Source organism: Tamandua tetradactyla, chromosome 12 (assembly GCF_023851605.1).
Source record: "Tamandua tetradactyla isolate mTamTet1 chromosome 12, mTamTet1.pri, whole genome shotgun sequence".
Taxonomy (NCBI): Eukaryota; Metazoa; Chordata; class Mammalia; order Pilosa; family Myrmecophagidae; genus Tamandua; species Tamandua tetradactyla.
The window spans coordinates 6,488,156-6,501,251 of record NC_135338.1 but is presented as its reverse complement, the minus strand read 5'-3'; the positions used below and the strand labels follow the sequence as shown (position 1 = coordinate 6,501,251).

At 40.2% G+C, this 13,096-nt stretch overlaps 1 protein-coding gene across 5 annotated transcripts in view; it reads left to right on the top strand.

Annotated features, from left to right (window-relative positions):
- The window catches only part of DACT1 (dishevelled binding antagonist of beta catenin 1), a 337,604-nt gene extending 329,696 nt beyond the window's left edge, over positions 1 to 7,908 (top strand). For 2 of the 5 annotated variants that reach the window (XR_013160189.1, XR_013160187.1), the window contains 2 exons: positions 3,157 to 3,397; positions 7,252 to 7,475. The gene's annotated coding sequence lies outside the window, so the exon portion shown is untranslated. The other 3 variants (XR_013160190.1, XR_013160188.1, XR_013160191.1) reach the window with 2 other exon arrangements.
- The last annotated feature ends 5,188 nt before the right edge of the window (positions 7,909 to 13,096 follow it).

Sequence of the window (13,096 nt, the reverse complement as noted above, 5' to 3'; positions counted from 1 at the left end):
AAGACAAAACTAATTCAAAGAAAAATATTGAGGGTTATGTTTTCAGAAATTTGGAGTTCATGACTTTTACTTCAGAGAAGTAAGTCTTCTCTGAAATTGTTGGAAGGCCATACTTAGACAGAAACCCTATAGTATTGCAAATAATCCAGCCATACTTTGCAAATGACCTGCCCTGCAGACACTAAGCTCTGCTTGCCTGCACTGAGCTGGGGCTGGATGTGAAAGGGGGCTCTTTCACTCAAGTGTGAAGTTGTGGAGGAGATCATCCTAAAAGACTGTATTTTAAAATCCTGGAAATCATTTGGGAAAAAGGATTTTAGTTTTTCTCATTCTTTGCTCCAAGTGACAAGATTAATGGCCTCATTCACCAGAAGTAAAGGATCATGCAAGTTTCTCCTACTTTTGACATCTGTTAAATAAATTTAGATTGTGTAACGGGATCAGGAGTTAGTTGTAGGGTGGACCACTCTTTCAGTTCTTAGAAGTTATTATTGGGGAAGGCTGAATTGAATTAATTGTACATAACGTCTAAATTCCCTGGATTAACTGGGTTTGAGCCCTTGGCCTGCTGCATACAGTTGTGTCCTTGAATACTAAGCCAACACTGAAGAAATATTGTAGCACTGATGCTGGAGAGCCCCAGGGGTTCTTGGAGAAATCAAGACCTCAAGCAAGGGCTGGCACCTTTGAGTGAGGGTTCTTTATTCAGTTGGAGTTAAAAATTCAAGTACTAGTCATTGTATACAGCCAAATAGATTAATAAATTCGATGTCAGAGAGCCCCAGGAGTTCTCAGTTGGATGCCAGACAAACCTGGGAATTCTTGGAGAAGTTGAGGACCTCAACCAGGGGCTGACACCATGAAGGTTCTTGACTCAGCCTCAGGAAAGAATTCGAGTTCTAATTAGTGTGTACAGCTAAATAAGCCAAGGACTAGTCAGTGTGTACAGCCCCAAAAGTTTAATACATAGTGAAAGTACACACTTGAAGAGGGTGAGTGTGGGCATTCTCCAAAGGAGGAGAAGTGCTCTGAGGTCAGGCTCCTGCATTATAAGGACTTGGAAGGATACTTCCTCCTCTAGTTATGCTAATAAAGGCTTGATAAGCTGCACTTTTCATTGGTTATTTTTGGGCACTGATGTGAGTGAGGGCTAAGTGTGTGAGGGCCAGGTGTGTCCGTGCCAAAAAGAACTTCTTAAAATGGGTCTTAGGATCACTTTTGCCTTTCTCCTTTCCTATCTAACCTGCCTCATTTTTTTTTTTTACTTATTTATTTTTTTTTATTTTTAATACTCGTGATGAACTAGAGAGGGCTGCCTCATTATTTTTAATGACAAAGGAAAATGTTCATAATAATCTATTAAGTAACAAAAGTCAGTTACGAGACAGTACAATATGATTCCATTTTAGGGTGGTTTAGAAGAAAAGAATGTAGGGAATGGGACTTGCAAGAATGTAGGGAAACATACATTTTTACATATACGTATATATGTATACATGCATGCACACACACACACACATGCTGCATACTTACTCAAAGAATACATGTGAAAATATTACTTTTATTTACGTGTACTTTCTACAATGAACGTGCTACTTTTGTAGTAAATAAAATAGTCCCTTTAAAAATGAAACTGGAATTGACTCTAAAATGTGAATTAATTGGAACCTCCTTGTCTTCCCTATTATTAAATCATGCCTGGGGCTGGAGAGCAGAAACAGAAATCTCTGTGGAGCTTGCACACTAGTCTGGTGCCTCATTAGAGTTGCCTCTTATTTTCTGGAAACATTGAAATCGGCTGCTTCTGCTCTTGGGCTCACAGCCCCTGAAGACTGAGTCACACGTGTCATATTGTTATCCTGAGGCCTTCCTTGAATATCTCCCTGTTGGACAGGACCCCAACTGAATCCATTTGTGCTGATCTTTGTATTGTAGCAGTTGGGTCATGGTGCTCCTATTAATTGATCATCTCTGAGCTCTGGGGAGAACTCTCACCCCAGAATCTGCAACCAATAAGAATGGGACTTGTAAGGCAGCTGGAAAGGCATCTCCTTTCCTCTCATCCCTGGGGTCTGTGTGGCTTTCAGTAGAGACTGGATGAATTCCCTCAAGACGAAATAATACCATTAGATTCAGAGGCACACTTGGATGTAACAAGAAGTTACCTTTTCCAAAGTGGTACTTTGGGCTCCCTGGGTTGAAAGCCAATTGCTTTCTAGTGGTGACCTATTGCTCACTCTCCGTGGAGTGCTGTGAAACTGGAGCCTGGAGTGCAGGGGAAATGTGCTGCTTTTGTGAAAGTAAGTAAACCTGTAGTTATGATCTCAGAAGACTGCTACTGAGACTATGCTATTGGTATTATTGTGTCAGAGAAAATAACCTGACCTGCTGCCTCTAGTTTGCAAATGTTTTCCCAATGTTGCCAATTACTGCTGCCTTTATTATCTCTCATATTGAAAAAACATAACCTCAGAATAGGAATTAATGAGTAGACACCAGTGGGATATTGCTGTTGAACCATTTTAAAGTGAAAAAAAAAACCCAAAAACATTTAAATAAAAAATTGCATTTCAGTAGCAGACATTTTAGAAGGTCATGTACAAAAGAGTTTGTGTTTCTTCTAAGATATGAAAATGTATTATCCTATAATCTTAGGCATAACATTATTGTAGACAGTAAAGAATTAGGTGAAAAGTTGGTCTTTCCCAAGAGACCTGTAACTGGTGCTTTGGTGAACTGCCACTTTACTCTTCTTTGGGAGTAAGATGGTGAAATATGAAAATGTCTATCACAGAGTTGGGAACATTGTCAGAAATCCATTGAAAAATGTTGCATTGTAAAATGGCAGAATGAAAATTTGGCTTTAAGAAATGACTGTGGTAAAAGTGTGTTGCTGGGTGTCCTGGAGGTGAGATGAAGTTAGAGACCAAATCAAGAGCTTGCCAGAGGGCTGGGAAGTAGAGAAAAGAGTGAGAGATGATGACAAAGGTTAATGTGGTATGCTTAGCAAATTGACTGTGAGATTAGATCATTCATAAGTTTATGACTGAGTAAAAGGTATTAATCACAGAAAAGGGAAGATTGGAGGAAAAGCTGGTTTAGTTGGGAAGTAAGGAGTGAACAGTTTCACATTAGACTGCTATTTTGTGCTCCTAGTGAGAAAATCAACCAGAGATCTCCAGCAGGCAAATTGAAAAAAATACATCTGGACCCCATCAGAGACACTGGCTGCAAAGAGAAGTTTGGGCATCATCCATATGGCAATTGAACAGTTGGAGGATATGAATATGTCATGCAAAAAGAGTTTAGAAAAGTAAAAGAAGAGGCTGAAGAAGAAACCTTTTGGGCAGAATATGGAAGGAAAGCCCATAAAGCACCCCTTCTCTTGGCTACTGATGTGATTATTCATTGATTTTCCTTGGTTGAAAACTGAAATCAGTGTTTATTTGTCCTTCTACCTAAATTTCCATGAATAGTTGGTCATCAAGTCCCATTGGTTATACTTCTAGGTAATTTATATCAATTTTTATTGATATAAAATATCCACGGGGCAACTATCCATAGGGCAACTATCGACACAGAACTATGACAGTTCTCATTTAGACTACAGGCTTTGAAGGAAATGAAGCTAAAATATATGACACCCATCTAGGGTTATGTGTCCTAGAATATTGCACCAGCTGGGATGTATTTCTGCCTGCTTTTTTTTTTTCCTATTCATTTTCCCACACTGTTTCCAGTATTATCAATCTAAAATTTGCTACTACTATGTCAAGGTCTCAATATCTTAGAGTAATTATTTTTGACCAATGAGGTAAAGTGCAAAGTATTGGCATGTGCTTTTAAGACCATACGTAATTTGGTCCAAAATCACCTGTCAATTGTATTTTTATATTTAGTTTAATACTTCTTCACTAATATGTTTCAACCACACTAAATTACTTACTATATCCCAGTACAATATGTTTCTCTGCCCTTGCTCATGCTGTACTATCTGAACTATCTTTAACTACTGCTTCTCATTTTCCAAACACAGATCAATGTCACTTCCTCTTGTCAGCTTTCCTTGACCTCCATTCCTGTTACTTGATGTTCCTCTTTGTTCCCATTTCATTCAGACCACTCAGGCATAAAGAGTGGAATCTATAGCAGTCTTTTCTCCAAGGTCGTGAAAAACTGAAAGGAAAGGACAATGTTTTCGGTGTCCTCAGTGCCTTGCAAGCTGCCCAATTCAAAATTAGAGTTCAAGAAATGTTTTGTATATTAAAATAAAGCAGAAAACAAGCTATCAGAGATGTAGAAGGAAAACCGGTTAGTGTCAGTATAGTCAGGGGAATAGGGATTAAAAAACATTGGTGTATCATAGGAATAAATGACTTCTGAAAAGAGGAGTTTTTGAGCTCTGGCAGGCTCCACTTTCTTGCCATCCATTCATTGTGTAAACCTCTGCAGCCTGGGTTCTATCTCCGCATTTCTACTGCAGCTGCTCTTTAAAACGTCCTCTTTGGTAAGCTAATCATCAAATCCAATAGATTCCCCTGCCTCCTTACCCTGTCTTCAGCTTGGGGCATGAATGTGGCCCTGTCTAAGGTAGGGCAATATGAAGTCATAGCAAATGCCCATGGAATTGAGGAGATTGATTAATAGGTGGTCAGGATGTTATAAAAATCCTCATGCTTGATGCTGATGATGGTAGCATAGGTTTGGGTTGAGCAAGTGTCAAACGAAAGGCAACATGACATTTGTGGCCACTTAATTTATAGGTTCAGATTCATGGACAGTGCAGACTTCAGTAATTTAAAAACAGATTTTATTAGGAAAGTAATTAAAAGAAAATAATTAAAAGAACTTTCAAAACTAAGGCGCTGTTACATCACGAGATAAGATGGCACCAACACCTGAAGAGAAGTGCTGGAGAGTTTCAGAAACAGCATTCCAAGTCTCAGTAAAAATCCACAGCAATCTTGGAGGCAGCATTCATAGTCTCCTTAGTTAAAACCCATAGCAGAGCATAAGATTGTGATGAGGTGCTCTCCCTCTCTCATAAGATTCTTCTCTGTCTGTCTTCTTCTACATAAGATTCTCCTTTCTCTCTCTAACTGCTTGCATGCAGTTTTTATGATCTCCTCATGCAACAGTGGCCAAATTCCAATTAACTTATGTGAAGGGGCCTAGTTGGGTCCTCTGAGAACTGGCTAGGGACTGAGGGGGAACTTCCTGGAGCCTAGATATCTTTATGAAAGCACACCTCCTTCCAGGAAGATAGCCAGTCTTCCCAGCTAGAGTGCACATTTCAACTGTTTTTTACCCAGGTCACACAATAGCAATATCAGTTGCATGCAATGGCAACATCAGGTGAATGAACAGACTCTACAACTGTATCTTTCCCTTACAGCAAGATAGAATGCAGACAAGTGGGAAAGTCATTGAGGAAGCTGAGAGAGAGATTACTGGAAGTAAAGCAGTGAGGACAATGAGAGTGCTGAAGGATGGGTGGTAAAGGCTAAGAAGAGTAGTTGTCCATTGATGGCAGCAGAACAGAGATTTGAGAAGGTGCTGTGGGAAGATGGAGTGTGCTCATCCAAGCAAATGGCTTGAATGGAGTCAACTTCCAGCCATGGTGATGAGTGGGGAGGGAAGCATGAATTATGGTCATAGTATAGCAGACATTCCACAGGGTAAAGAGATAGTGGGGAAAAGAGCAAGAGGAAAAGGACTTGGAGTCAGAGATTAGGTGGCGTTGAGATTGTGGGAAGACAAACTAAGGAGCAGGCTTTTCTTCTAAGTAGGAGTGAGAGATCAGTGGATCCTGGATGTAGAGTTTTATGGGCCTGTTCAAAAAATGGTGATCATGTAACTTTCTTTGACTGCCATGTCATAAAAGCTTTGAACATCAAATACATAGTATACTGGTTTGAAAGTATTATTATGTACCCTAGAAAAGCCGTATTTTAATCCTGATCCAGTCTTGTGGGAGCAACCTTTCTTTTAATCTTGATTCAATAACATAGCTTGTAATCTATTGATTGGCTTATCTCCTTGGAGCTGTGACATGCCCAATTGTGGGTATTAACTTTTGATTCGATGGAAATGTGGCTCCACCCATTCCAGATGAGTCTTAATTAGTTTAATGGAATCCTTTAAAAGAGAAAACAGTGTGGAGAAACTTCAGAAAGGACAGTGCCTAGAGAAATGACAGAAGCCTCAGAGCTGACAGAAACTTCACAGCAGGGCTGACACAGCTATAGACACATGGAGAAGAGAGATGTGGATGTTCGGAGATGCTTGGAGCCCAGCACACGTTGCCATGAGTTGTTAAGCAAACCAGAACCTGGAGAGAGCCAAGGGAAGCCAAGAGATGAAAGCCAGCCCTGGAGAAGTAAAATGAGGAACCTCCACAGAAACAGAGGCTGAAAGCAACGGAGCCCAGGAACTCTCTTGTACCTTCCCAGTTAACAGTGGTATTGCAGATGCATTGACCTTCCTTGAATTAAGGTCTCTTTCCCTGGATGCCTTAGTTTGAACATTTCCACAGGCTTAGAATTGGAAACTTGTAACTTATTAAATTACCCTTTTTAAAAAGCCATTCTAGTTCTGGTATATTGTGTTCTGGTAGCTAGCAAACGAACACATATAGGAAGGAAATACTCTCAGAACACAAGACAGTTTTTAAAATTGTATATATTTTACTTTATCCTAAAGTCACCACACTGTCTTTATCTTTTCATTTTGCCATACAGTAGGGAAAATTTGTCTAGAATCAGCACTGTTCACCAGCAATGTGACCTTGGGACAGTTACTTAACCTTCCCTGACTTTTTAAATTCTCCTATAAAATGGGGTTATAATAATCCCTATCACATAGGATTGTTGAGAGGATTGAGTTAATATTATATAGATACTTAGAACAGTACTTGGTACATAGTGAATGTCATATAAGTGTTAGCTATTGTTATAACTATTACTCATGAACCAGCATTTGGGGACAAATGGGTCAGATAATTAGGATAAGGAAAGGAAGGAACTGAGGAATAGATTGAATCACCTGTTAGTGAAAAAGAAGTTACATTTTGAGAGGCAGAATTTTGTTACTCGAGCACAGGGACGAGTCATCTGGAGGCATGAATGTTACCCACTTCCCTTCCTAAGGCTCCATTGTCTTGGCTTAATGGGCTCCTGGATCATCTGTTAATTAAATGCAGTGTTGAGGTTTCATCTTTCCCCACCTGAAGTGTCTCTCTGTCTTCTGCAGGCATTTGCTGTATTCCCCTCCAATGACTCCTATTGTATCCTGCCTTGAATGAGCTTCCCAGTGAATGTCTCCGCTTCTTGCCAGATTATAACTTCTGTGAGAGCAAGAACTTCCACCTTGGATGAGCTTTTCAAGTCCCACAGCACCTAATGCAGGTCTTTATTAAATGAAGGAGTGGAATGACATGTCAGACAGATAACACCTCTCAGTCCTTCTAATGTTTCTATTTCTTTACTAGGTATTCCAATACTTAGTAAGAGACTTTAAAATGGATTATTTGATTTTTTGAAGAGGAAGCAGGCAGAAAATTTACTGAATACATGTTAGTGGACATGTGGACACTCTTACAGACAGAGGTGAAGGAGGTGAGAGGCAATAGGCAATGGGGGCCCATTTGCTTTTCTAAATTAGCTAATTTTAACAGAAATTAAAGTTTTAGACAATAGACAATATTATATTCATCTTTGTCCCAACTAGATCAGCAACATTTACAAGTTACTGTATGGAATAATGCTGACTTTCAGAGCTGGACAGCTCTGAGTATTGGGTGTCACACAGATAAAGTTCTAGGGAACAACTAGGATAAACAAAGAGCAAAGTCTCTCGGAATTTAGAAATAACAGTTAAAACTTGGGAGTAAATGTGATTTCTATAAGAGCTTGCACTTTAAGTTTTAATTTTTTGTAAGTATTTTTAGATGAATTTACTTTCAGAAATAAAAACATTTGACAGTTGTTTTATATTGGGGTCATAGAAGTTTTGTCTTGTTTTACTTTCACAAATTTACCAGGGTTATGTTAAGTCAAAGCTAGGATATAATTTCTGTACTTGCCTTGATTCTCTTTTAAGTCCTTTTGTTGAAGATGAAGTTTTTACTTATACCTGACAACCTGTACTTTTAGAGAAGCCTTAGAGGAAATAATGTAACTTACAAGCAAATGGGATTGTCCCAATAATTTGTAACTTTTAACATTATATGGATCAATATTAAGATAGAAACAATTTTAAAATATATAAATAACATTTCACCCACGTAAATTTAGCTACAGAAGGATAGAAAATCTCTTTTAATTATTATTATACCTCTTAAACCCTTTTTAGGTAATATATTAAACTATTTTAGCACTTTTACAAAGTGAGAACAAATTTTTTGTAACAGTTTTCCTTCAAGAGTGAGACAACATGTCTTCTGAAATAAAGGATGATAGGGTTAACATAAACATTAACAAGGGTATTATTCTATGATATAAAAGTTTTATCTTTTAGAGAATACTCAAGCTAAGAAAAACTTTTTAAATAACTTTTCATTAAGAGCAGTTTAACAGAGAGCAGCATTGATTAGGACACGCAGAATTCATTTTTATGAACTATAACTTCTTGTAGTCAGTAGTGACTACAAATAAAACGTACTTTCTTAAATTCTCCACAACTTTCCACATCTATTCAAGACTTAAAGTCAACAATGACTACAAAACTCATTTTCTTAAACTTTTCTGTGACTTTCTCTATCCCCTTAGTTAGCAGTGATATTAGGAATATGTTAGTTTACAAAGTCAACCTATTGCAAGACTGTACTTTTTTTTGTATGCTGCATGGCAGGGTCGCATTTCATTATTTTCCCATGTGAGTATCACATTATTGCAGCATCATTTGTTGAATTTTTGTTTTTTTTTGGGGAAGTGCATGGACTGGGAATCGAGCCTGAGTCTCCTGTGCAGCAGACTTGAATCCTGTCACTGGACTACCCTTGCACCCCAGCAAGACTGTACTTTGAAGCAGTTATAGGTCAGTAAGGTTTGCTGCTAAGGTATTTTTAAAGATATAGGGATTATTTTCAAACCCTTGGGGCAGCACTGAGTAGGGGAGGATTTTATTTTTAAGTCTCTGCCATTCAACCATAAATAGGTATTGAGAATCAGGGTGAAGAGGGGTAAAAAAAAAAAAGCATTTTCAAGATTTAGGGCTGAAAACTTGCATGCAGTCGGGGGTAATTCACAGGCTAGTCCTGGTATGCTTCATCCCATATATGGAGGTTTATTTGCTTAAGGATTGTGCCAGTCTGAGGCTGTTATGTACCCCGGAAAAGCCATGTTTTAATCTTGATCCAGTCTTGTGGGGGCAGCCATTTCTTTTAATCTTGATTCAATACTGTAGGGTGGTAAATTTTGATTAGGTTATCTCCATAGAGATGAGACATGGCCGATTGAGTGTGGCATTTTGATTAGATGAAGATGTGACTCCACCCATTAAGGGTGGGTCTTGATTAGTTTATGGAGTCCTTTAAAAGAGGAAACATTTTGGAGAAAGCTCAGAGCTGGCACAGATGCAGATCCTTGGAGAATCATTATTTCAGAGACATGGATGTTTGGAGATGCTCAGACTGCCAACAGAGAGAAAAGATACCTGTTCACAGGTAAAGCCCAGAAGACATCACCATGGGCCTTCCTATGAGATGCTAAGCAAGCCCAAATCCAGAGTTGCGTCTCAGAGGAACTGAGTGAAGTCCCAAGACACTTAGAGAGGAAACTACTGGCATGAGAGGCTGGAAACAATGGACTGGGAACAAGGACCAGCAGCACCAGCCACAGGCTTTCTCAATTGACAGAGGTGTTCCAGACAGCATCATCCTTTCTTGAGTGAAGGTAAAGTCTTGTTGGTACCTTAATTTGGATATTTTTACTGCCTTGGAACTGTAAGCTTATAACTTATTAAATTCCTTTTTTAAAGACCATTTCATTTCAGGAATATTGCATTCCATCATCTTAACAAGTTAATACAAACATCTTCTCTGGGATGCCAAGAGGCCTCTATGTAGTAGGGGCCTCAGGGAAAAGAAGGGTGTAAATTGGTCTTAAGATAGCCCCCAGGGAGTGAAAAAGATCTCCCTAGAAGGGGTGGGGTATTCAAGGACAATGAGAAATTGATGGGACACTAGAATGTCCTTGACCATACAAAGGAGAGGGGTGAAGGTTTTAATTTTGGCTTTACTATCAACTCTCATAACTAGGCAAGTCCAAGTGGGGGTAGGCCCATAGAGGCGCTCCAGTGTTAATTAAGAAACTAATAATTGTACCTGTCCTGTTGGGTATCATCTGGGGCTCCTTTAAGTTGGTCAGGTGTAAAGTCAGCAGAGCCAAACATGGCCTCAGACATCCTCAGTCTTCTTCACCTGCTGTGAGTAGGGATCAAAGGACTATCCTGTACCCCTCACCCCTTCAGGAGACAGTGCAGGTCCTGGGCCTGAAGCCCATGTTGGTGGCACGTGGGGCAAGGCCTTGGTGGATCCTGAGGTCGAGAGTTGTCTCGAGGTTTCTAGTACCTTCTTTATCAGTGGCCCTCTGAATCACGGTTGAAGCAGTGCTCTCAAGGCTTGGAACCATGATTTGGGTGACCTTTAGGGGATGGGGCACTGTTTGCAATGACTAATCTGAGCTTGTTCTCTGGTCTTTTGCTGACCTCTTTTTGCCTTCTCCTTCTCCTTGGCTTTGTTTTGATTGCTAGAGACAGCAAAGGAAGTTTCTAATAAGCCATTAGTGGGAGTTTGCAGGCCCATGGAAAGCTTTCGTAGCTATCTCTGAATATCGGGGACAGACTGCCTGATGAAACTGGGGCCTAGCAAAATCTGACTTTCCTGGGAATCTGGGCTTACATTAGTATACTTCTTTAGGGCTTCCATTAACCCCTGGAACAGAGCCAGATTTTCCTCTTTCTCCTGAGTGATTTTCCTTAGATTATTATGGTTAACTAGCTTGGTGATATATTTTTCATGCCATTTAGCAAACAAATATCTTCTCTTTTAATGGAAATTGAGACATGGGCATAACACAAGTGTCAAGTTTTTCCTAGGTCCTTGTCTTGATATAGAACTATAACTATCTGGGCATAGAGAATTTCTGACTACTTTCCCTGATTTTTCTTTTTTTAAGAGAGTATGGTATTATAATTGACAGTCCCATTGGAGGGCTATGTTTCTCCATCTTTGTAGCTTATAGCATAGTTTAGAAGTGAAGCTTCATATTCAGCCACAATTTCCATAGAGACTAAACAAGGTTTCTGTTGAGGGTAGGCATTTAAAAGAGGATTACTTAAAACATTTGTCTTCTTCTGTGAAGAAGAGTTATGAGGAAGTAGTTCCTAATAGTTCTCTTGGGCATAACTTAATTTGCAAGACCCCTTCATGGATTTATCTGATATAAGGCCATAAAAAATTGTATGTAAGGAATTTCTTGCCACTTTCCTTTCCTCTTACAAAAGAGATGCACTATTCTATTCATGGGTCAACATTAGCTTTCCTCTAGGAGATATTGTGACCAGGTAGTATTACAGCAAACTGGGGACACTACCCATTTTTAAGGAAGAGAGGGAAAAAGGTAGATTTCCCTACCAGCGTCTGGTGTCCCAGGTCACCAGTCTGCCATTCTGAGTCCTGATCCCTTGGGTCCATGGGATTAAGCTCCCTATCCTTGGGCATCTCAGATGTCCTCAAAGACTCAGGAGATGGATGGCCCAGTACCATCTCAAAGCTGCTGAGCTGACCCACTTATTTTCCTGGGTGTCTTAATTGACTCTTAATTTATTGCCTGAGTTATTGCTAAGAGAATGGAAAGGATCTGCCATAAACAAAGAAATTTTAGGGAGGGGATTTCCCAGCTGCCAGCCCCAGGTGTTGCCATGATCAAGCTACAGGGGCAGAACATGCAGTAAGGAGTTGGGCTCCTTCTAAGAATGTGGCTTAGTATGCATTTTAGGCAATTAGAAGGGTCTAAGTATGAACATATTGTACGTTAAGGTCAGGAGTGAGGTTCCTTGCCCTTTACAGCACAGATTTTCTTAAGAAAGCAAACAAACACCCAACAGCCTATTTTCTCCAGTTCCTTCTTGCACTGGGTGACACCTTTAAGTGGGTTAGTAACATAACATGCTGGAATTTGAGGTGATGAAAAGATGGAAAGACCCAGGGAGAAGGATAGCCAGGGCTTTTATTTACCCTGCAAACCTCACTTCTAGCTTTTTGGGGAGACACTTCCATCGGAAAGTACCCAGGTCCATGAGCATAAACCAGAGGTGACTCCCTAGAATAGTAAACACCATGTTTGGACAATAATCCTTAGCCCAGAATTCTGTGTTTAAAAGATGGAATGTCTCAGAGGGCGTAGAAATCCATATAGAGAAGGAAGGAGATTCTTGTGGAGGCAGGGGAGAGGACCTCTGTGGAGGAGATATAAAGAAGAATAGATTCGGGAAGAGTAGGGGTCTGGGTCCTCAGAGAGGAGGAAAAGAGAGAATGTGGGGAAGTCTTGGAGAGCTGGGGGTAGGGGGAAAGAGAGAGAGAGAGACATGGGGAATTGATTTGGCTCCCATTGTACTCCTGCTTGACATGGGGAGCAGTCCCTAATAAGGTATTGCAGGGCAGTATCGCCCACTACCCTGAGTCTCCCTGGATTTACATGACATGGAGATACGGCTTCCGCCACTTCTAAGGAGGGAGCCAATGGCTCAGGGTGAACTGGGTTTATGTCCTGGGGGAGCTGCATTCGAGCCCCTAGATTCCTAGAGAGAGAAGTGCAAATGAGGACATAGGAGAGGATAGCAATGAGCCAATAGGGAAGAAAAAGTGACAACACATGCTCAAGCCTCTTGGTACTTACCAGTTCAGATGTTCAGAGAGAAGTGCCACCTGGCTGGCTTACCAGAATATGTTGTGGATTTCAGCTTCCAGGTTCTTGGTCATGGCATGAGAAAGAATTCAAGGGCACAGTACAGCACAGAGTAAGCAGGCAGAAAATTTATTAAGAACACATGTAAGAGGACATGTGGGCACACTCTCATAAACACAGAGGTTGAG